A 26347-nucleotide genomic window follows, 5' to 3' on the forward strand; every position below is an offset into this window, starting at 1 on the left:
TCAGCTATTAGAACCAAATGCTGATGCAGAGATTCGTCCTCATATTTCTGTACTCACCACAAGAGTTTCTCACAAAGAGCTTGGATCCAAACGATTCAACAAGTTTTCTACGTGGAAATCACTGAACAGAGCTATAGCCGGCTTGATCCACATAGCCAGATCCTTTAGAGCCACACCTACAGGATCAGATCACTGCAAAGGTTGGCATTACTGTCACAAGGCCCATACAGTGGATGAGCTCACACAGGCCAGAGACGTTATCATCCGTTGTATCCAACGAGAGGTTTATACTCAAGAATTTGAACTCATCCAAAATCAAAAGAGTGTTCCTAAAGACAGTTCCCTCAAGAGGCTTGACCCCTTCATAGATGCTAATGGACTGTTGAGAGTTGGGGGACGTATTTCAAATGCAAAGTTCGAGAGTAAAGAATGTAATCCCATAATACTTCCAAGCAATCACATTGCATCTTTACTTGTGCAACACTACCATGAGAAGACTAAACATCAGGGACGTTTGTTCACTGAAGGAGCTTTACGTACAGCTGGATTTTGGGTCGTGGGAGCGAAAAGACTTGTGAGTTGTCTTATTTTCAAATGTGTCACTTGCAAAAAACTACGTGGTATGTTTCAGTCACAGAAGATGGCTAACCTCCCTGCGGACCGACTCAGTATAGAACCTCCCTTTACTAATGTTGGTCTTGACGTGTTTGGTCCCTGGTCTGTCACCACACGGCACACTAGAGGAGGCCAGGCAAACAGCAAACGCTGGGCAGTCATATTTACATGCATGAGTATCAGGGCTGTGCATATAGAAGTTATCGAGTCTTTAGACACATCCAGCTTTATAAATGCTCTCAGACGTTTCATCTCCATCAGAGGCCCAGTTAAACTAATCCGCTCTGATAGAGGTACCAACTTCGTTGGGGCCTGCAAAGAACTGCATATCCCCTCAAACATTGACAGTGACCATGTAGAGAGATATCTTGCCGCCCAAGACTGTAAATGGACATTCAACCCCCCACATGCGTCTCACATGGGAGGCTCTTGGGAGCGTATGATTGGCATAGCTCGCCGGATCCTTGATTCTGTCTTTCTACAGCTGGGAACTTCGAGGCTCACCCATGAAACCCTCTCAACCTTCATGGCCGAAGTAGTGGCGATCATGAACGCCAGACCTTTGACTTCAATATCCAGTGATCCAGAAGATCCCTTCTTGCTCACCCCTTCCACTCTTCTCACCCAAAAAGTCGGTACAGCATCGGCTCCTCCTGGCGAATTTAGTGCTAAAGACTTGTACAAGTGTCAGTGGAGACGAGTGCAAACTCTAGCAGATACCTTCTGGGATAAATGGAGAAAACAATACATCTCTACTCTACATGTCCGGAATAAATGGCAAACCAGCAAACCCAACATGGAGGTTGGTAATGTTGTTCTTGTCAAAGACTCTCAGTCAAGAAGAAATGACTGGCCTTTGGGACTGATAACCAAGGTGTTCCCAAGTGAAGATGGGAAAGTCAGAAAAGTGGAGGTCAAGGTCTGCAGACAACAGGAGCCCAAACTCTTTCTCAGACCCGTTACTGAACTGGTTTTGTTGCTCTCTCCAGGGGTGATTTAATGTGGTATCCTTTAGATACCAGACGGGGAGTGTCATGCCTTCAGCAATTTGTTCTTTGTTAATTAGGCATTATTAGTATGCCTTATCAGTTTGTAATTCTCTGTTCATTGTGTAACTGCTCCATCTAGTGGCTGTTTGTATACACTGCATCTTTTCACAGTAGAAGTTTGACCCATTTCAGCTTCCATTGCTTGTAGCCTATGAACTCTGATTACATCATCAGCCCTGCTCATAGCAGCCATTTCCTCATCACAGACTCCATTCCTGTGGTAACCACGCTGCTGGTAGGATCCAACCCTCACATTCAGGCTCACAATAGCATCGTCGGTACGTCTACACACATGTCTATATCTTATGCATCTGTGTTTTATGTAACCTACATGTCTTACATGTGTTTATATGTGCATTGCCTTACTGTAATGTATAATATGCTTTGTCACATGGCAGACAGTGTTACTAAGCGCCTTATTTTCTGTTCCTCAGTTTCACCTCTTATATCTTTGCAATAAAGATAAAGTTGGACGTTGCTTCTTTGTCAACTCATTGCCGAGAAAGGTTTAGCTGTCTGTCAAGCTATGTACCTTCACACATAAGGAGGACAGAACAATGCAACATCACAGAAACAGCAGGGCAACCATTCAAAAAAAAAAAAAAAAAAAAAGCAACTATCAAAGGAAACAATTGGGAAAAATGAGATATAGTGCACCATTTCTTTTTGGAACCCTAAGATATCTCTCATCTGTCCTAACTCTTCTCTTCCCGGCTCCCTCTCAAAAACTCAAACCATCCATCTCCCACCCTGCTCTCACAGGACTCCACGACATTCTAAAAATCAAGTAACACCTCGTGTCTAAAAAGAAAAAATAGTGGTAGCTAGGCAAGGGGAGAGGGAAGAGGATGGGACCGGGCTCAGCAGAAACTCCGAATGATGGTTTCAAAACCTGTAAGGAGGGGAGGGGCCTGAACAAGGCGGCACTGGAGAGTGTAGAGTGAACACTCTCCGTTAGCCTCCTCCGACTATCTCCTCCTCAGGTGTCCCAGCTTGTTGACCGGCTGCCTTGGAGATAAGTGGACTCACCTGCCTGGCTGATGAAGGTCTCTGGAGACGGCGGGGAGCTGAGCCTGGAATGAGACAGCGGAGTGCTTGCTTCCCTGGGGTCATCTCGCGGTAGCGGTGAGACAAGGAGAGTGGTTGCCGGGAGACAGGAAGGAGCAGCCACGTGTGCGGCCGCGGAGGAGTACTGGGAGACAGAGTAGCCGGCCGGCCGGCGTTTTAGGAGGCTGGAGAAAAGCCGGCTTTCTACTGGACGCGGACCGTGGTGGCACGGGAAAGTGCACGCTAAGCACCCTATGCCAGTCTCCTCGGATCTTGAGGATTTCCAGGCTTCCCGTGGAGGCTTTTGAGAAAGTTCCTGCTTCCCTGGGGTCATCTTGCGGTGGCGGTGAGACAAGGTGAGCGGTCGCCAGGAGGCGGTCAGGACAGCGCAGCCACGTGGGAGAGATGCCAGCTCTCCTGTTCATACTCCGGGAGGCAGACATAATAGTAGTGGAGAGGCCCTGCGAGCCCTGTAAGGGGAGAAACCTGCGACCTGGCACCCCGAGGTTTGGAACGCTGACACACTGCCCCCACACAGCCTCCATACTCCATATTGCTACTGCTGCCGTGTGAATATATATTATATATACTATAGTACTATACTTCTTACCTTCCACCTCCATACCTCTATATCACCCTACATGACTGTTCTACCCTGTTAACAAATTATATTATTTCCATGCTACTACAGATACATCTCTAGCCTTTATTACTCCACACCATTGGGAAACTATATATTGTTCCTAGAAGAAGAAGTTAACCTCACAAAGAGTAACCCCCCTAGGAGAAGATTGCCACAGAAGAGATTCATACCCTGAAGGATATTTCAACTTGGAGGGTGAGTGATAACTGTGGTTTTATTGCAGGGTTGGCTTTTTTTTTTTTTTTTTAAGTTTTTCTGAGTTTATAATAAGATTCTGCATCTGATGCCTAAGGAACTTGGACTTTGAACCTGGAGAGTCCTAGGGTGGGTCTAAAGATCTGACAGATTGTAAGGAAAGGAGTAAGAATAAAACTTCAAAATAAACAGGAAAGGCAAAAATACCAAAGGGGCTGGATCTAGGAACCCCCAAACCGGTACAATCAAAAAATTTACGTCACAGGGAAATTTCACTCCAGAAAGATCCCAGGGAGTCAGTGAAAAAATTGAATTGGAAATAAGTCTGGATAACAGCCCGAGACTTTCCCTGGGTCCGGTATATAATAGTCAACAATTAATGGAAGGCATTGAGTCGAGAGAAATTGAAAGGGACCTTCAAATACCAAATAAAAAGGAAATGGCGGAGATGTTTAAAAATCTGGAAATATCAATAAAGCAAGAGATGGGCACAATTCGGGAAGATCTGGAGCAATTGTTAACTAGGGTGGAGGAAACGGAGGAAAAAGTTCAAACACATGCCCAAATTATCCCAAACTTGAAAAAAGGGATAATAGACAATAGAAAGGACCTAAAAAGATTGCTTTATATGATGGAACAAAAAAAAACAGAGCAAGGAGAAATAATCTAAGAGTAAGAGGAGTCCCAGAGTTGACCCTGGGGGAAGATTTAAAAGAGTTAATTGGTAAAATTTTGAACTCCATAATGGATAATCAGGATGTGGCGATATGTAAACTGGATGGAGTATATAGGATAGGGAAGTATCAACGAGAAAAAGTAGAAAAACCAAGAGACGTAATTGTCAAATTTCATAACCACGGTGATAAAGAAGAGATAAGGAAAAAGGTGAAAGGAAGAACAAGTATTGTATATGGAGGGAAAAACATCCAAATTTTTGCAGACTTAACAGCAGAGACTTTGAGAAAAAAGAGATCACTGAAACCCTTATTAGAAGTGCTGAAAAAGCATAATGTAAACTATAGATGGGGTCGTACAGCGGGTTTAATTGGTTGGAGGGAAGGAATTACAGCGGTCTTGAGGTTCCCAGAAGATGTGGGGGATTTTTGTGATAAATTTGGCATACAGAAACCAGAGATTCCGGGTTGGGAAGCGGAGGAGGGAGAGTTATATAATTTGGAGGAAGAAAATTGGCAGCCGGTTAGAAAAAGAAATAGAGAAGCAATGGATAAAGGGACACAGGGGAGGAGGGGGGGAGGGAGTGCGGTCATGGGAGGAGTTGAACCCCTAAGGTAGGGATCTGAGGTGGATAATGATCCAAAGGCAGAGGAGGCCAGGAGGGGATGGTGTGGGGGGGAGAGGGGGGGTGGTGGGATGTGGGGGGGGGAGGGTGGAGAGATGGGAAGTGGGGGGGGGCTGGGCGGGTAATACTCTGCATAGGAGGGGTAAGTGTAAGAGGATGGGTGGAGGAAAGAGAGAGAAAAGAAAGAGCGGGACAACATGGAAGAAGTTCAGTTTGTAACTTTTAATGTAAAGGGGCTAAGTTGCCCTGGAAAGAGATTTAGATTATTTAAGGAGTTACAACATAGGACATCCTCAGTGTTTTTTTTGCAGGAGACACATTTGGATTTGGAATCTAAGATTAGGTTGCGGTCAAGATATTTTCCGACATGGTATTATGCGGATTCACCAATTAGAAGAGCAAAAGGGGTAGCTATAGGGTTCGCAAAAAATATTAGGTTTGAAGTGGAGAAGAGAATAACAGACCCAGAGGGCAGGTTTTTGTTTTTAAGGGGTAAGTTGCAGGATATTGAGTGTACAGTTGCTAGTATATATTGCCCAAATAAGAAACCGGAGATATTCCTAAGGGAAGCATTGCAGAGGCTGATGGATTTTAAAAGAGGTCGATTGATAGTAGCGGGGGACTTTAATCTTTGTATGGATCCACGGCTGGATACTACCTCCCATGCAAGGAAAGAGGAGAATAGGTCTCTGAGATTATTAAAGAAATCATTGAATGAATATCAATTAGTGGACATATGGAGAATCAGGCATATGAAAGATAAAGATTATACATTTTATTCGCATGTTCATGAGACTTACTCCAGATTGGATTACGTATTGGTAGAACATCAATTTATAGACTCCGTGGTAGAGGTTATGATTGGAGGGAGTTCTATCTCAGATCATTCTCCGGTTGCAATGAAGTTAAGATGGGGTAGAGAAGATAGAGGTGGTTTTGTGTGGCGGATGAATGAGGCACTTCTTCTGGATGAGGAGATCGATCGAAAGATTAAAATAGAAATTGAAAGATATTTTGAAGAGAATGATACTGAGGAAGTGTCGGTTGCAACACTGTGGGAAGCCAATAAAGCCTATATCAGAGGACTACTTATTGCAATAGGGGTAAAAAAGAAAAGAGAAAGGAAAGAAAAGATCAATAGACTTTTAAATGAAATATCTGATCTAGAACAGGCCCATAAAAGGAATAATTTGAAAGAATTAAAGCAGAAGATAACAAAAAAGAAAGATGAATTAGAGAGGGCAGTAGAGGAAGAAAAAAGAAGAGTCTTTAATAAACTAACAAGTGAAAGGTATAGCTGGGGAGATAGGCCGGGAAAACATCTAATGAGGACGTTGAGGGAAAAGAAAAATAGGAATTATATAGAAAAAATAAGAAACTCCAAGGGTGAAATGGTCCATTCAACTAAGGAATCGCTAGAGTATTTAAAGATTATTATAGTGAACTATGGTGTCCGTTTATGACACAGAGAATAGCTGCGATTCAACAGATCTCAGCTATTCTCTGGTCATTCACAGTTTATGACACTCAGGAGATCATGTCAGCCTTTCTCTGGAGATCTGTGTTCTCCCTCCAGATTCTCCAGCCCAGAGCTGGAGAATCAGAGGGACTGAAAACTAAGCAGAGATAATTTACCTCTGCTTAGTAAACTGATCTTTTACTGTAATCTCGCGAGATTATAGTAAATTGAGCCGTTTTCCAGAGTTTGTAGACCGTTCTCCAGCGTTTGGAGACCGTTCTCCCTTCATTCAGAGAACTGCTTCATAAACTGCATTCACAGGAGAACTGTGTTCTCCGAGAATGCCGGAGAACTGAGCAGCGATCTATTACCGCTGGTTCATAAACGGACACCTATACAACATTATACCCCAGGACACCCCCAATAATATTGATACAGTAAATAAAGAAAAAAGAAGCACATTTTTAAAAAATGCAGGTCTAACAAAACTAAGTAAAATCCAACTGAATTCCTTGGATTCAGAAATTACGTCAGAAGAAATAGAAATAGCATTGAAGGATACAGTGGTGGGGAAAAGTCCGGGCCCAGATGGGTTTACTGTAAAATACTATAAAAAATATAAAGAGTTACTAATACCCAGATTGAAGACATACATGAATGCTCTGGGAGACGAGTTGGAAATCAGGGAAGAGTCCTTACAGGCCAATATAGTTTTAATTCACAAGGAAGATAAAGACCCTTCTCAGTGTGCAAGTTACAGAACTATTGCGCTGTTGAATGTTGACACTAAATTGTTTGCAAAAGTTCTAGCAAACAGGCTTAAGGTCTTGTTGCCAGAATGGATACATGGGGATCAGGTGGGGTTTGTCCCGGGAAGAGAGGGTAGAGACAACGGATTAAGATCATTGTTGCTTATACAAGAGGGGAAAAATGGGAAGACCCCAGTAATATTACTGTCAATTGATGCAGAGAAAGCATTCGATAGAGTGAACTGGAGTTTTATGATGAACACCTTGGTGGAGATAGGGTTGGGGGATAGAATTAGGAAGTGGATTGGTAATTTATATAAAGGCCCCACAGCCACTGTCATGGTAAATGGAGGAAGATCGGAGCTCTTCAGGATGTCAAATGGAACAAGACAGGGATGCCCCCTATCCCCATTGTTGTTTGTCTTGTCCCTGGAGCCATTGTTGTCGATGATAAGAAAGAATATTAATATAAAAGGAATAAAGATAGGTGACAGAGAACATAAGGTAGCGGCCTACGCGGACGATCTGTTGTTTTTCGTTGGAAACCCTCGTATTTATCTACCAAACTTAATGAAAATACTGAAGGAGTATGGGGAAATATCAAATTTAAAAATTAATCCAACAAAATCTGAAATTTTAAATATAAATCTTAAAAATAGTGAGAAAGAAAAAATACAAGAAGAATTCCCCTTTGTGTGGAGAGAGAAAGAATTAAAGTATCTGGGGGTAAAATTGTCTGCTTCAATTAATAATATGTATAAAATTAATTATATTTCACTTTTAAACGAGATAAAAGAGGAATTGAGGAGGTTGGGAACTGGAAATCCGTCTTGGATGGGCCGTATAAATTTGATAAAAATGATAATTTTGCCCAAAGTCTTATATAAGTTTCAAATGATCCCAATTAAACTTCCAGAGGTTTTTTTCAGGACACTAAGGAAAATGTTGCTGGGGTATATATGGAGGAAAAAAAAAACGAGGATACGCTATGAAACGCTGACTAGAATTAAAGAGAGAGGAGGCCTAGGGCTCCCAGATTTCAAGAGATATTATAAAGCGGTCTTGATCGCAAGAATCTTTGACTGGACTCATAACCCAGGGAAAAGTTGGGTTAAAATTGAAAATATATTGAGTGGGTCCAACCTAAACAGAATTATATGGTTACCTACACATTATAGAGGTCTAGACGTTAACACAAGTGTGTACACTTCTATTGTTTTAAAAGTCTGGGAGATGTTACACAGACAAAAGGGTTGGGCTTTTAATTCACAGTTAATGCCACTTAAAAATACAGAATACTTTGCACCTGGGAAGGAAGACATCACAGGGAATTGGATTATTAAACAGGACGTGCAACTGAGAGATATAATGGTGGGTGAGGAACTAAGATCTTATAGATAGATGGAGAAATTAAAGGGAGAGGTTTTTAGCAGAATGGACGAGGTTCGATATCACCAATTAAAACACTTTTTTGAGAGTCTTCCAAAACCGGTGAGAATTAGAAAGGAGTGGAATTCATTTGAAAGTTTATTAGATACACGAGGAGATGGGAGACACGGAGTTGCCAAAATATATAGAATCTTAATGGCACTAGACACTGACACAAAATTAACTTATGTAGAGAAATGCGGAAAAGATATGGGCAGGGAGATAGATGAGGAACAGCAGAGGAAAATGTTTAGATTATTTCACGAAAATATTAGTATGAGAGAAGTAGAATTAAATTATAAGTGTTTAGTTAGATGGCACATTACACCGATTGTGGAGCACAAGATGAACGGGGAGAACTCTCCACTATGTTGGAGAGGTTGTAGAGGTTGTGGAGAAGTAGGTACACTATATCACATATGGTGGAAATGCTCAAAGATACAGGTTTTCTGGGGGAAAATCATTCATTTAATGAGGAAAATTACTAAGATCGATATTAGATTGGATCCAGAGTTATGTCTTCTTCATATCTCTGAGCTTACAGTGAGATCATATGAGGATTCAGGGATTTGGTACTTTGAGTGCAGGCAAAAGCTTGATCCCTAGGTTTTGGAAAAAAAGTGAGGTGCCGACGGAAGAAGATTGGTTGATCAGAATGAATCAGTTATGTGAGATGGAAAGACTTTATTACACACACATAGACGGGATGGAGAAGTACTATAAAAAGTGGGGAAATTGGGAAGAATTTAGACAGAAAGTGAAATATACTTGATTTATACCTCTTGAAACGAATAACGTATTTTAGAAATGAGTTTTAGAAAGAAAAGGATAGTGTTATTTTTTTTTTTCCCTCTTGGATTAGAAAAGAAAAGGCAGAGTGGGTTGGAGGGGGGAGGGGGGATACGAGGATGGGCGTGGGGGGGGGGGTTCTGGAGGGAATTAGGGTTGTGGGAATTAAATAAATTATGAGGATTATAATGATCTTTTAATGAAGAAAATGTTTGTTAATTATATCTGATTGAAAACCAATAAATATTTATAAGAAAAAAAACAAAACCTGTAAGCAGAAAATGTGGTTTAGATGGGTGTTATGACATGAGGTGTAGGAGGGGGCCGGAACCCGCAGGGAACAACACCTGGAGAGTGTAACGAGGTGATACTTGATTTCAAACAGATATGTAACATAATAATAGTATGGAAATGACAGCCTGGGTAACAGATCCCCTCCTCCCCCCAACTCAGCCCCCCCCCACCATCCCACACCACCCCTGGAAAAGGTATAAAGGCGAGCTGGAGTATGAAACCTCTCACAGTAAACTCTGATGAAGAACAGTAGGGATCATGGTCAGGGAAATACACACAATATGTAATGGAGGGCATGGAATTCACCTCTGACCACTGCAAGATCATCAAAAGACCCCTGGGAGGCCATACAACCAAACAGGGGCCGGGCATAGAGGGTCTGGAGATCCATACTCCCCAGAGACTCTATGTAGCGGACAAATCAGCATATACATTACAAACAAAGCTAGATTAAGACTGTTGGACTATCCCCCAGGCTTCCATCAGAGGTAGTGAAAATGCAGCAATAAAAAGGCCAGTGACATGGAGGGTGCCTGCGGAGGTACAGCAGGACTGGCGGACCATTGAAGAAGCTAAGACGGAGAGGGAAAATGTCTTCATGATCGATGAGGCAAATTTGGCAACATCTGCAGGGGCATCAAAAGACCTGGACCAGGGTGGATGGGTTAGAGAGCAGAAAATGAAAGGGTGAAGGTGTCCAGTTAAGGGGCCAAATAGGACCCGAGGTGCTACCGGCATGGTCCTGGAGTCGGATGAGAGGGATCCGGTAAGATCATAATGTGGATAAGTATTGCTGATGAGAGAAAGTCAGGGAAAAGATCGAAGAAAGGCCTTTAGGCATCATGACGGGGTCTGTGATGTGCAGGAGAGGCTGTCGGGCTGTTGTTGGTGGTGGAGCCTCTGGCAGGAAGTCTCGGAGGAGTGGAAAGGACCGATCGGCGGCAGCGGCGATGGGGGCCTTGCCAATCCATGTCACTTGGTACTCGACCAGATTCAGTAGCATTTGGAAGACGCAAAGATCTGTACCAATCTGGAAGTTCAACTAGAGGAATGTCTAGTGCAGAACAGAAGCTGGGGAGATCCTCTGGAACTTGCAGGTAGGCTGTGCGCCCTGAGCTTGAGTGGAGAGACAGAATGGAAATCGCCACCTGTATGGTATGTTATGAGAGTGAAGTGTGTCCAGCAGGGGGCGAAGTTCTCACCTTTGTTGCAAGGTTATGGAAGAGAGGTCCTGGAACAGGTGTATCTCATTACCCTGAAATAAAAGGCATCATCTTTCTCTGGCCCTTCTGAGAATGTCTTCTTTGATTGGAAAGCTGACCAAGCAACACACCCCATCTCTTGGGGGGGGGGTCAGAATCTCTGCCTTTGGAGCGAAGCACTCTGTGTGCACATTACAGATCAATGGGTGCAGCAGGTGGACGGCCCAGCAGACATTGAAGATCGCAATTACTGTTTTGGGGATGTTGCTCGGCTCCACAGATTCAGGCAAGCCACACAATCTGATATTATGTCTGCAACCTCTATTATTCAGATCTTCAATCTGTCTATAAAAATCACAGATATGAGATGTGTGCGATACTGACAACTGCTGTATCTCCACAATGGCATCAGCATTAGATCTGCTTGTGAATTCCACTTCCTCTAGTCTTGTACTTAACAAATGAAGGTCTTCCCTTAGGTCACTGAGGGCTGGGGTAAAAATAGCTTTAATGTCAGCTGCAACTGCCTGCAGATCTCTTAAAGAAAGTGTATGAGTGTCTGAAGAGAGATCATGCTGTGGGACAGATGCAATGCCAGCCCCAGTGTCTGTGCTCTGAGCACATGTTACTGTAGTGGAGGGAGGAGGGGGGGAGGGGAATGCTGCATGTGGCCTGTCCCTCTGCTGAGAGCTGAACAGCTCCTGAATATGTCTGGACTGCTGGGGGGTTATGTACCCGCGGAGAGCAGGAACGGGAGCCGGTGACCTTCCAGTCCGCTTTCCCCATCATGTAATGGCTCTGTCTCACCCGCTCCTCTGCTAATATCGATGCAAGGTCTCTGGCTGGCATGAGCTTCTGTATCACACAACCATCTTGGATCTCGGCAGACCACGCCCCCTTCCTAAATTTGAGTAAATTTGAGTTTATTGGATATTTTTTGTAACAAAGTAGAAATTTTTTTTTTACATTTTCTGCCTTTTTAATTCATATCACAAAAAAGAAAAAAAGAAAAAAACACAGTAATGATCAAATTCCACCAAAAGAAAGCTCTATTTGTGTGAAAAAAAAGGACATACATTTTGTCTGGGTACAGTTGTGCATGACCGCACAATTACCAGTTGAAATAGCACAGTGCTGAATAGCAAAAAATGGCCTGTCAGGAAGGGGGGTAAATCTTCCAGAGGGCATGTGGTTAATCACCACTGGAGTTTTTTTATTTTGACACAATAAACAAAAAAACAAAAAAAAATTCTCATTTCGGTTATAACATTTTGCAAATAAATATTCTTTTGTCATACATTTAGGCAAAAATGTATTCTGAAACATTTCTTTGGTAAAAATAACCTAAATCAGCGTATATTATTTAGTCTGCAGGAAAGTTATAAAGTTCACAATCTATGGTATATATCTGAAAATCGATCATTCCTGATGTACTGACTGACTATCAGATTGGTAAGGTTGACCGCTTTCCACATGTGTTTGTTTAACCCTCTGTATAACCTGCCTGCGGTGACAGTGCTATAGAGACGATTATCTCAACCATCATAGTGTTATTGCTGAGCTTGCCGAGTTTCCTCTTCTCTGTACAAAAAGGAGGTGGTGGCAGTGTGAAGGGTTAATTGCGTAATTAACCTGACCCAGTAGCAAGCGCATTCAGGCTGACTTTACATCGATTGGTGGTCCATGAGCTGGAAAATTATTGTGCAGGGTGCAGCTGGTGTGGCATTGCTACGCATGTGACATTGCGGTTTCAGATTGGCTAGTCCTTCGGTCACAAGTTTGGTGAGAAGGTCAGGGGTCTGATGCCGCAATCGTCACAGGGCTGCCCTGTGCAAAGCCATTTCACACAACAGGTAGGTATGAAATGTTTCGTGTTTTTTAATTGAATGTTTACAATCACTATAAGTTTCCATGAAGAAAATAGTTTGTTTACTCCAAAATATGCCACCTGCAATAGAGTTAGTTAGCCATCATATGGTGTCCTACATATGTTGTTTATTATTGTTAAACTGATCCCTGGCTACCACAGTACAGTTCCCTGTCTACAAAAATACTTTTCTATGAACTACATTTTTCTTTCAACCCTTCCATTTCCAAATGTTACACAAAGAGCTTTTGGAAGCAGAAACACAATAAATTCCTATAACAGGTTTAACTCCTGAGCTAGAAAATGACAACAATCTTTCAAAGTAATGCAGAAATGCTAAATAAGTTATTTTTTCATAGTAGAACATACGAAGCGCTCATAATGAGGTGACTGTCAGATTGTGATGTAAACACAACCATTTGCATACAGAAATATGTTTTCATATTGTGACATATGAGATGCTAGCACAGATACCAAGATGCTATTAGATGTATGGGTCTTTCTGAAAAGGAGATTGGTGAGGTTGACCGCTTTCCACATCGAAATTCATACATTTTACATTGCATGCATGAGGCTGCTAAAATGTTTTTCATTCATGAGCTTTATATTGAACGGGAAGAAAATTGCTTAAAATATAAACATTTCATCTTCTAAAGTCAGCATCCTTTTTTCTTGTAACAACAATCAGTGAATCTTGGATTTTAAATGCCACTGGTTTGTGAATTAATGGATACCATCAGCTTTCTGAACATCCCATTATGGAGTTCAGATAGCCTTGTGCATCACTGAACTGCGCCTCATTTAGTAATGCTTTTTTGTCACAATTTGTGCATTTGCAATTACAATTTTAGATGATTGAAACTACAAGCAAAGCACATGTTCAAAGCAGTGTAAATATGTAAACAGGACTATAAAACTGAGGACAAAAAATAAGTAGTAGAGATTATAACCAAGGTTAAGAAATAAGACATGTTTATTGGACATTTAGAATGCTGAAAAAATGTGCTTTTTATATTAACCATGCTTGTCATTTGTACCTGGCTTTTTATAGTTACATGCAGGCAGAATGGTTACTTTATTCTTCTAAATTACAATACATGTATGTGCAACTATTACTAGTTATAGACTGTTAATGGCCTATTTTGACAAACACTTTATTTAAAATGGTATATCATAACACAAAAATGAGGAGTAAGGTAATTCACAGCAATCTATCCTATCTTTTACTGATCTGAAAGCTGATTGGTCACAGAAGATTTTATTACAGCATCTGTGCTGGTCAATTAAAAAAATCAATACAAAGTGGTATTTTTGACTTATTAGTTCACTTATAAAATGATCAATACATGGCTACAACTGAAACCAATAAACAATATATCAAAATTAAGAAGTTTCAATTTGCCTTTAATCTTAGCTTTAAATATCCTATGAGGTTTTGTGTTGATATGCAGCTTAAAGTGGTAGTAAACTTCGCTGTAAAAATGTATTTTTAGGGTTCCCCAGGTGAGTCATGCCATAATGTGCTAGTATGCATGGTATAAAGTACATAATGTTTGTGCTGAAGACTGTGCTGGACCGACTGGTCGTAGGTGGGTGGTTGTGTGGGTAGGGAGATGTCCCTCCAGTCAGTTGTGCCCACTGGTGGATATTGGCGGTAAACCCTCTTAGGGTTTGGGCTGCTGCCTTTCTGGTAAGACCTTCAGGTCATTTCCACACGTTCGATTGGAAAAACAGGATAGAAAGAGCGTACAATGTCCAAAAGAATGCACATTTGATGGTAGATTAAAAGGCATTTATTGGGAATAACAACAAGTAGATAAAAGTAACACGTTTCGGGAGAAAACACTCAACAAATATGAAAAATATACAGAAAAACAAATATATGAGAAAAAAGTGATATATAAATATATCATATATATATAGTGTTGGTATTAGTAATATTGATACCAACACTAATAATAGTGATCATTAGGACTAAAGGACTCTGCAAGGGAAATGTGTGTGGAGGGAGAAAGTGGAGTCTTTTCTCTCAAAACTCATTGGTTGATGTACTTGTCAGTATTCTCAGTAAATGCCTCTTAATCTACCATCAAAAATGCATACTTTTAGACATTGGGCGCTCCTTCTTTCCTATTATTCCAAATAATAGTACATTATGGCAGACTTACCTGTCAAATGGTGGCCCAGAACTGCAGTGGGATTGATCTGGAGTGCCCCCATCTTTGCCCGGTCTTCCTTCTGCGTCCCGTGCATTTGGCCTTACGATAGGCTGGAATGTGATGATGTCACTCCTGCACATGTGCATGGGAGTCACCTCGCAGCAACACGGATCAGGTCCGTAAATGTTCGCTGAGCTGCTCATGTGCAGCTCAATGTACATGACAGCTGAAAGGCAGGAGGATGCATTCATGGCAGAAAAGACCAATAGGGTCTCTTCTGTCATAAATACCCTGCATGTCAGCAACTTTTTCAAAACTGACTTTACTTCCACTTTAAAATCTCTGAATAGTGGTGGTGTGCACATACACCAAAACAGATCATTTTTTGCCTTATCCTCCCAACGGAAACTTTTGTTTCAAAGCTCTCCTGCTACCTGGTAGCTTGTTTCAAATTGTATATAAGCCAGAGGGTATCCCCAGGTGACATCAGTGATCAAATATGGCCAGGCCGCATAGTGTCATTGGTTACTAGAATGCAAACAGCTGAGCAGTCCAGCCATATTAAGTCAATTACATCAGCCAACATTCCAAGCCTTATTGTTTACATTCAGCACATGGGTCTAGGGATGCTCCATATGTTCCAAAAGTGCCTGTGACTGCCAGCATCGTAGCAACCACAAATTATAAGCAGAAAGCTGTCATTCATTTAGTGGCAGTAGTAATAACACTACTTATGAATAAATTCCTCTATGTTCAGAGTTGAATGGGCCTTTTATTTTGCTTGTTTGCCAAATTGCAAATATCTAGATTTCAAGGAGAACCCTGCATTGCCCAGACCTTAAACCTCATGCTTACCTGTGAGCAGCACAGTAGTGACATCACCAAATCTCATGAGACTAGCAAGTAGAGGCAGCAGTGTCTTAGATTTCACACTACAGATATAAGTTACAGTTATAAGGCTGTAAACACAGGAGTTCCTAAGTACACTTATATACTAGAAAAAGCATAGCCTTTTTTTTAGGAGTTCTAGACAGAAGGTACATTTTTCAGTGTTCTGCCTATGCACAGTTAAAGTGTCATTAAACCCATATCATAAAAAACTATCAATAAATGCTATATTATATACTGTTTATTTATTTTATAAATATTTATTGGATTTCAATCAGATATAATTAACAAACATTTTCTTCATTAAATAATCATTATATTCCTCATAATTTATTTAATTCCCACAACCCTAATCCCCCCTTAAGCCCCTCCCCACCCACACCCATTCCCATATCCCCCCTCCCCCCTCCATCCCGCTCTGCCATTTCTTTTCAAAAGAGAGAGAACGAATAAATAAATAAATATATAGCACTATCCTTTTTCTTTCTAAAACTCATTTCTAAAAATCATTGTTCGTCAAGAGGTGTAAATCAACTATATTTCACTTTCTTGTCTAAATTCTTCTCATTTTCCCCACTTTTTATGGTATATCTCCATCCCATCTATGTGTGTATAATAAAGTCTTTCCATCTCACATAACAGCATAAACGTATATACTGTTTATACTCAGTCACTATGGGATTTGATTTCTGTATTCTGCAAAAAACCTGGTTGATCCTGCTGTTCTTTATCTCCCCATTCTGTGCACAACCCCAGTGCAGTTGGGGATTTTGCAAAACAGTGTTAACAGCTACTGCATATACTCAGTTTTCAGTGGGTTTCTATTATGAGCATTTCTTCCCTATCACATCTGAGCAGCCCATGTGGCTATAGAGTCACACATGTGGGCGTAAACAGAGTGGTAAATGACAGCCCACTCCCTCCCTCTCCTTCTCCATACCCACTAATCAGCTAAACATAATGGGGGTGGGATACTGCATCATGATTGATGGAGGCTTCACCTCCATGTTATTCTAAGACACAAGCTGGAGGGAGGTGACACAGCCTGTTACTGGCATAAATCCACCCACACCATGTTATTGTAAAAAATAATAAAGATTTTATTTAAAATATGTATTTGTATGACGATTTGATATAGTTTATCGACATTATTTCTTTTTACTCTGTATCCCAAAGGCTGTTTTTTATTTTGAACATGTCACCAGTAGCAGATGGCTAGAAGCTCCTCCTGCTTATGTTTCCTAGCAGACATGCTGGGAAAGAGCTGAGTCATGTGACAGCTGTATATTGATTAGGAAAAAAGATTTTTTTTAATTAAAATAATTACAGTGCCATCATCCATATACAGAAAGAAAAGGGATAATGTAAATTAAACAGTGTGTGTTTAGTATCACTTGAACACGTATAGATGTTCTGTATAAGATAGCAAATATTCATTTTTTGAGTTAATTTCCACTTTAACCTGCTTACCTGCGTGAGGACCTGAGTGTGTCCCAAATTATGGTCATTCTGATTTTATTGGAATCTTTTACATAAGGATCTTGAAGGGATATAAGCACCACTCACTACTCTCCGAAATGACTTGTCATACTGCATGCAAGACAAAATATAACTGTGAAATAATACATGTGCATATAGGGAAACACAAGTTAATTTTGCCAGTAATTTACAGTAATATACAGTATTGCTGTCTAGTGCCTTACACTGTTACATATAACAAAGACCATTTTTGCCCTAGAATTCTACAGTGGTTTAGTATTCTATCTGTTTTACCCCACACCAATACATTTTTAATCTGCTTGAAATTAATTTAATATCCTTAAAGAGACTTATGTTGTCCTTCAGAGTCTCTTAGAAACTCACCCTGACCCTTTATAGCCCCCTTGGCTATTTTCCCTACAGCTTCATTGCTACTTTGGAGCTATTATAAAATATCTAGATGCTTCCAGATATGAGGAAGCAGTTGACTTCCCTCCAAGACACATTGCTCAGGCCAATTGCTATGCCCAAACACTGCCTCTTGAGAAAGTTGTCCTCAAATGTGTGTAAGCTCCAACACCATCCATTTATACAGTGTTGGGAAGAGAGATTTCAAGAGACATCTTGCCAATTCAGTCTGTTTAAAGTAGTTCTAAAGGCAGAAAAAAACCTTCTGCATGCAGCTCCCCCACCCCTTCCCTGGTCTCCCCCAATATTTACCTGAGCCCAATCTCAGTCCAGCGCTGCGCATGGGAGTAGAAGTTCATTGGCTCCTGTGGCCGTCAGTCGAAGTCAGTGAGGAGGGAGAAGGGGTTGGGGCCATGCCATGCTCTGTGTGACTATGGACACATAGAGCTGGCTTGGAAGCTAGCTCACATGAGTGTTCCTATTGCAAGTGACTGATCAGATAAAAGAAAACTGCAGAATGTTAGAATCAACTTTTATCAACTTTTATCTATGAAGCAGTTTATATGCGCACGCGCGGCTTTTTACATTTAAGTAGCGTCATTTAGAGAGGATTCACCCCTTTGATAACGTGCGTTTCACACGAAACATGTCAGGGGAATCCCCTATTTTGACACTGTTCACTTCCAGATGTATTATTCTTTTTGAAGTTATGATGGAAAACCTTTCTACTGTTGCACATGCGTGTCCTGCAATTTTAAACAATCTGTGGATCTAATAAACGAGATTACACTATTAGCACCATTTTGCCTCCAGGGCTCGTTATATTTCGAGCTAACGGCGTTGGACCCTCTGGTGTGCCTATGATGACCCCCAAGAGTGAGTGACACCATTCCTGGGAGTCTGCTGCAGCCCTAGATGACACCATTCCCGTGACCAGACCCTGAAGTCTCCACGGATTATTTACATACAACGCCTAGTTTGTATGTACTTCTGGTAAGTGCATTATTGTACTATCACCCTATGGAGTAGCCAGGAGTATATCACATCTCTGCAATTTTGGAACGCTTTTTCATTAACAGGACTTCTAATTTGTTATATGAAAGAACAATTTATTTGAACATTCTGTTTGCACTTGATGGTCAATATAATTTCAGCGCTGCATTTTTTAGATTTTTAAACCTTTGCTTTGTTTTATAAGTACTTTTATAAGTCTCTAAGTGGTCTTTGCCTCAGGCAGAAAATGTGACATCTTTGTGCTTCTGGAAGCTCTCTTTTCCTACAATCCCATAAAAACATGAGAAAGAAAAAGAAAAAAAAAACGAAAAAGGGGAATAGGGGGAAGATAGAGAATAAAGAAGGGAGGAGCCAAGAAAGGTGATAAAAAAGGGGGGTAGATGGGAAGGGAATGGAGAGAGGAAGTGGGCGGGGATAGGAAGGGGAAAGGGAGGGGGGAAAAGGGCAATGCCCAAATTCCCAGTCAAAAATGTAATACTTCCACTCCTTCTCAGCAAGGTACTTATTCAATCCAAGGTAGGGTAAAACAATATATTTTACAGTATGCCAGATGAACTCATCATCCCAGAAAGAGACCCAGGTCCAAAATCCTCAAAATTCATACTTATCAAGTTGAAACTGTCCAGATATCTTGGTACTCCTCAGTGGTTTGAAAGTGAAGTCAGCACACCCAGTGCTGAGGATATTTATGGAGGGAGTCTCTTTCAATGTGAATCAATTCCTCCATTTCTGCTAATCTGTTTACATGGAGAAAACATTCTTTCAAAGTTTGATATCCAGTAAGCCTATACCTACTTCTTTGTGAGGAATTGCTATAGTTTGCAGGTTAAGTCGGGGAGGTTTGGAGTTTCAGACAAATGAGTTAAAAGTTGTGCGCAGAGATGCAAAAAACCCTGCTGGAAGTTTTATAGCAATCGTCTGAAAGAAATACAGCAAATATGGTAAAACATCCATTTTCATAATTTCAGCCCTGCCAAACCACAAAAAGCATGATTTATCCCAGGGATTCAAATCTTGTTGGAGTGATGTGAGAATTGGTAGGTAATTGCGCATGCATAGCGTCTGAAGGTCCGCCATCAATTGTATGCCTAGATGCTTAATAGTATCTGGTTGCCAGCTAAATGGGAATTGACATATGCATTGCTGTACTATATTTGAGTCCAGCATGACATGAAGGGTATACAATTTTGTATAATTGATAGTTAAATTAGATATATTACCAAAATACTGAGGTTCCAATATCAGTGTTGGAAGAGAAGAAAAAGGATGTGACAGGAAAAGAAGCAAGTTGTCCACGAAGGCACGAAGACAACATATATACACTTAGCATGAATGCAACTTTCTAGCCAGAAGAAACAACAATTGACAGATACTCATTATGAAGCAGATTTAGCAAAAAAAGACTCCCACCTCTATCTGATCTTGTGGAAGGGTCATAGTTTTAAAGACCTCCTCTTGGATGGTGTCAGCAGGAGGGCTCACAGACTCATGGATATGCTCTAGTATGCTACACACAGGAGCTTCTATCATTCTCTGGCTTCAGATCTTGCAATTTGACCTTGGAATCATAAACACCATTTGTTCCTCTGCCACCAAAGACTGAAAGGCCTGTTTAGCTTTCTCAGAAGCAGTCTCTATTTGATGCTTCAGTCTCTCTACATATCCCTGATGGGATGAGGGGGTAAGGTGATAAGTGGCGGTGCCAAAGGCCAAATCCACAGGTAGCTTAGCCTCCTGTGCAAACATTAGACAATAGGGGGAAAAGCCTGTGTCATCGTTCTTGGTGCTATTGTAGGCATGCAACACAACAGCAATATGCTGACTTCACTGTGTCTTCTTCTCCAAAGGCAGGGTGCCAAGCATATTTAAGAGGGTTCTATTGAATAGTTCAGGCTGAAGGAGAGCAGTCCTGTACTGCTTTATTCCCAAAAGAGTCAACAGTTCCTTTATCAGCTTGCAAAGTCTGCCCTGATCTGAGTGAATTCTAAGAGGAAGTCCATAGTGTACAAAAGAGTTTTTCTACAAGGTCTTTGGCTACTATGGACGCTTGCTCATTTTTTGTGGGGAATGCCTGAGCATATCTAGTGAAATGATCAGTCATCAGTAAGCCATTCCCCCATCTGCTAGAAACAGAAAATCAATACACACCAGCTTCATTGGTCCCTGACTTTGCAAATGGCCCATGAAAGCAGCCTGTTTGGGTAGGGTTTTCCTTTGTATTCAACACACGCATGTAAAATCTGTATTTCATTAGCAGGAAAGTTTTCTCCTGCCCCAGGTGCCCATGTTCATCATGCAGTGACCTTAGCACCATTCTTCTGATCTGGGATGGCAAAAATAGATGCCATAGATTGTCCCTTCAGTCTGAGGGGCCCCTTTGGTAGATCACCCCGTGTCTCAGCTCCATTCTTGATCCTGGGCCTCCTGCATGTCTTTTGCAGAGAGCTGAGTAGTTCCTCTTACTTCAACTGAGATACATTGCAGTAATAGTGCAGGATCCATGCTCCTTAGGCTCCCACTACTTCAGCGTAAGCATCGCTTTTGACTACATATTCAGCACCCTGACCCATAGCCTGTACTTCTTCAGAGGTAGTCGCAACAATCTGGCTCAGTGGCATGACTGCCATGAGGTCTTCTGGATAGGGCATCTGCATCCTTATTCCCCACTCCAGAGTGGTAAGTCAGACTGAAGCAGAATCCAGGCAGGGCAGCCAGCCACTGATGCCCTGTAGCATCCAGCTTGGTTGTTGTGAGCACATAAGTCAATGGATTATTGTCAGCCTTCAACAGGAACTCTGCCCCATACAAATAAGCTTTAAACGTATCCATCACGGCCCATTAAAGGCAGGAAACTCCAGTTTGTGAGTTGGATAGATTTTCTCAGTAGGGGAAAGGCTACGGCTTACAAATGCCACAGGCCGTAATAATCCAGCATGCTCCTGGTACAGCACGGCCCCAAGGCCCTCTCAACTGGCATCCACATGGAGTTCGTAGGGCTTTGAAATATCATTAGCACCAGGGCTTGCATCAAACATTGCTTCAGTATGACGAAAGCCTACTAACACTGATGGGACCACTGTCTACCGATGGTTTTCCATGGCCTTCATGGCCCCTTTGCAGGAAGGGCCTTACCTGGCCTTCTTGTCTCTCCTTTCTTTTTTATTCTTCAGGAGGTCTGTGAGGGGTGCAGTGATCTTAGCAAACCCCTCAACAAACCGACAATAATATGAACATAATCCCAGGGATGATCTTAGTTCAATGATGTTGTTAGGTTGGGGCCAAGTGGTCACAGCTTCAATCTTGCTTGGATCAGTATACCTTCCCTCTGCCATAACTACATGCCCTAAATAGGTGACAGAGTTCTTGTAGAATTGACACTTCTCTAGAGACAGTTTCAGGCCATCCTTATGAAGCCATCAGAACACCTTTTCCAGCTGCTCTTCATGCTCTTCCTAAGTTCTCCCAAACAAAATTTTATCTTTCAGGTTGACCAAGCCCTGAGGTATGCAGTCAAATTTGAAAAATCCCTATGGACTGAAAAAGGCAGTATTCTCCCTGTCTTCAGGATGCATGGGAATTTTGAATATCCACTGTTTAAATCCAGGACACAAAACCATTTGGCTCCTGACAGACACTGCAATGCTACCTCAATCTGAGAGGTGATATACTTATAATGTACAGCGCTGAGCGAACTATTGGCGCTTTATAAATACTATATAATAATAATAATATATTGATCTGGGATGGTCCACTTGTTTACCATTCTATAATCAATACACATTCACAGGGTGCCTTTTTTCTTCTGCACTGCTACAATAGGCATTAGGAGGCATAGGGGCTCCTGGACTCCCAAATAATCCTGGCTCTTTTCAACTCTGCCAACTATTCTCTGTGGGATCTATCTTGTTCTTTCTTGAAACAGCTTGCACTCACTAAGTCGAATGTGATGCTGGGCACTTTTAGCGCACACAACATCATAATCGTTCTTGGAGAACCAACTCTGACAGAGGGGAATCCTGAAGGCCAAATCCTCCCTGGTTTGGGTCTTCAGGGGACTAAGGAGTAATGACTGGGGTGGCAACATTCACTTGGCCCAGTAGATCCCTGGGCTTGAGGGTGATGGGGTCTGCAGTGTTGTTGCAGACCCTTACAAGAACATTGCCTCTGCTGCACTACAGAACCTTCATGGTGATCACTTCAGGGATTATTTCTACTCCATCTGCCCCTCTTGTGCTGTCCGTTTCCAGTACCACAAAAGGTCCCTGTTGATCCCAGGTCAGTATGACTCAAGCTCTCAAGCAAGTAATTGCTCCTGCCTGCAGTACTTTCTCTTCAGGCTCATTCTTCCAAACCTTTCTGTCAGGCTCCGCCCAACGGGATCTCTAGTGGTCCACAGCACGGGGTTTCCCAGGATGCGGAGTCTAAGTCCCAGTCTGCCTTTTCACCAGAGCCCCTGATGGTGGGGATGGACTTGGTGCAAGACTGGAACCAGGTCGCGCCCCTGGGCACCCCCGGCGGTGGTAGAGGGGTCCCGCTGAGGGTGTGTGCCTGGGATGAGCCTGCTGTGAAGGGAATGACAGGTCCCGATCCGAGCGGGATGGATGGATGACTGCTAGGAGTGAGCAAGGTCAGACTAGCCGGGTCGGTAACAGTGGGGACAGGTGCGGTACCAAGCAGCAGGCAAACAGTAGTCAGGTCACACACCGGGTTCAGTAACAGAGGGTCCAAAATAACAGAAACTACAGGCAGAAGAATGGTCAGGGACGAGCCGGGGTCAGAGCAGGAGAGGGTCAGCATAAATCAGAACAGGCAGAGTTTGGCAACAAGGAAACGTACTACAGGAACAAGACCTTGCGGCAACTTAGAGATGCACAGGGCAGGTTTAAATAGAGCGCCCTGTTCTCCCATTGGTGCGGCCGCGATCGCTAGTGCGCATGCGCGGCCACCGCTGCGATCGCCGAGGACTCTGTGCTCGCCGGCTCGGACGGATCGGCAATCTGCGCATGCGCGCTGCCGAGCGCCCGGGATCCCTGATATTGCCCCCCCCTACGGGCAGCCTCCGGATGCCCAACCGACCCCTTCTTAATGGCTGGTTCTGAAAAAATTCCTGCACAAGTTTTGGGGCATGCACATTTTGGGCCGGCTCCCACGAATTTTCCTCCGCCCCATATCCCTTCCATTTAACCAGAAACTGAGTTTGGCCTCCCCTTTTCCTACAATCTAAGATAGCGTCAACTTCAAATTCCTCCTCCCCATCCACGTTTACTGCCTCCGGTGGTTTAGACCTTCGATTCGGGAAGGGGTCTGGAGTTGCTGATTTCAACAGGGACACGTGGAAGACCGGATGAACCTTCATAGACTCGGGCAGTACGAGCTCGTATGCTACCTCGTTGATCTTACGTTTGACCCGAAAAGGCCCCAGGAATTTGGGAGCCAATTTCTTCGAAGGGCAGGACATTTTTAAATTTGCGGTGGACAACCAAACCTGGTTTTCTGGCTGCAAACTTAATTCCCCTTTTCTTTTCCTATCAAATGCCCTCTTATTGTCACCCTGGGCCTTTGCCATTGCTTCCTGCAATACCTTGTTATTAGTCGACAAAAAGTTCAACATATCCTGCGTGGCCGGGACTGCGACCTCTGGGATCAGATCTGGCAGGAATACAGGGTGGAACCCATAATTTGCGAAAAACGGGGACTGTCTAGTAGCAGAGTGACTCGCATTGTTATATGCGAATTCCGCAAGTGGCAGGAGAGTAAACCAGTCATTTTGGAGGAAGGTGGTATAGCACCTGAGGTACTGCTCTAGGGTCTGGTTCGTACGCTCCATCTGGCCATTGGTCTGTGGGTGGTAAGCTGAGGAGAATGATAGCTTAATTCCCAGGGTTTCACATAGAGCTTTCCAGAACCTAGATGTAAACTGAACCCCTCTGTCAGATACAAAATCCCTGGGAATTCCATGGAGCCTTACCACTTCCTTAATAAAAACTCGTGCTGTCTCAAGGGTCGTAGGTGTGTCTTTTAGAGGTACAAAATGGGCCATCTTGGACAGGCGGTCCACAATCACGAAGATTTCTGTGTGGTCCTGAGAGGGTGGGAGTTCCACAATAAAGTCAATGGAAATCATTGTCCATGGTCTGTCAGGTATTGGTAATGGACGCAAGAGACCCCAAGCCTTATTCCTAGTGGGTTTGTTTCTTTGACAAACGGGACAGGTCTTTATGTAAGTTTCGCACTCCCTGGCCATATTAGGCCACCAGAAAGTATGCTGCAGCAGCTCCAAGGTCTTACGTACCCCAAAGTGCCCGGCCAGTGGGTGATCGCGGCAGTATCCTAATACTAACGTACGGGCTTCCTCAGGGACCACAATCTGATCCTCCTTCCAGAGAAGTCCCTCCCTATTCAGTAAGGGGACACCGGGTAGACCTTGCATTCCTACGGACGCGGTCTATAATTTAGAACGGAGCTCCGATTGGAGGACTAGGAAATTCCCTGGGGACAGGATAGTGTCTGGCTTGGGACTCTCTTCGGGATCCCCAAACATGCGGGAGAGGGCATCTGGTTTCGTATTCTTTGACCCTGGCCTATAGGTGATGTGGAAAAAGAACCGTGAAAAGAACAGTGCCCACCTGGCTTGACGTGGCCTTAGACGTTTAGCTGTTCTCAAATATTCTAGGTTCTTGTGGTCTGTGAAAATCAATATTGGGTATACCGCCCCCTCTAACAAGTATCTCCATTCCTCTAGTGCCACCTTGATCGCCAAGAGTTCCCAATCCCCGATATCATAATTCCTTTCGGCAGGAGTTAGTTTCCTGGAGAAGAAGGCCACCGAGTGCATAAGCTCCTTGATGCCCTTTCTCTGGGACAGGATCGCCTCGACTGCATTCTCGGATGCGTCTACCTCCAAGATATATGGTAAGGACCGATCAGGGTGGCTCAAAATAGGAGCTGCAGTAAACAACTCTTTTAAGGCTTCAAATGCCCTCTGTGCCTCAGGTGTCCACTGGAAGCGAATTCCCTGCCTAGTCAGCTGGGTAATAGGGGACACTAGGGCCGAAACGTTCTTAATGAACTTTCTATAAAAATTTGCAAAGCCGATAAAGCGTTGGACCGCTTTCTTATCGGTGGGTGCTGGCCAATCTAAGATGGCCGAAACCTTTTGGGGATCCATGGCTATTCCCGTGGTAGAGATGGTTAGACCCAGAAACAAAATACTATGCTGTTCAAAACAGGACTTGTCTGCCTTGGCATATAAGCTGTGTTGGCGGAGCCGTTCTAACACGCGCCTCACGTGACCTCTATGGTCCTCCAAGGTTGGGGAAAAGATAAGGATATCGTCTAGGTACACAACGACGAAGATATCCAGGTAGTCCCTGAACACATCGTTTATGAAATGCTGGAAGGTGGCTGGAGCGTTGCATAGGCTGAAGGGCATAACCAAATATTCAAAGTGTCCAAATCTGGTACGGAATGCTGTTTTCCACTCGTCCCCCTCTCTGATACGGGCTAAATTATAGGCACCTCTCAAGTCTAGTTTATTTTCAATAATCTTTATTAGGAATTTTTGAAACATACAAACAACTGAGAACTATGATATAAAGAGGTTCACATTAATACATAGAAAATATGCATAAAAAGGGTTAGTTGACGGCGCCTCACCATCCGGTCGAGGCACAATGCAGAGTCTTGCTTTAGTTACATGAGAGGTATGCTACCTTTGTGAACCAATTGGAACTTTAGGAGGTATAATAAGGGGGAGTGAAGG

This window comes from Staurois parvus, unplaced genomic scaffold (assembly GCF_062004578.1).
Source record: "Staurois parvus isolate SC_StPar_1 unplaced genomic scaffold, SC_StPar_1.0 ptg000097l, whole genome shotgun sequence".
NCBI lineage: Eukaryota > Metazoa > Chordata > Amphibia > Anura > Ranidae > Staurois > Staurois parvus.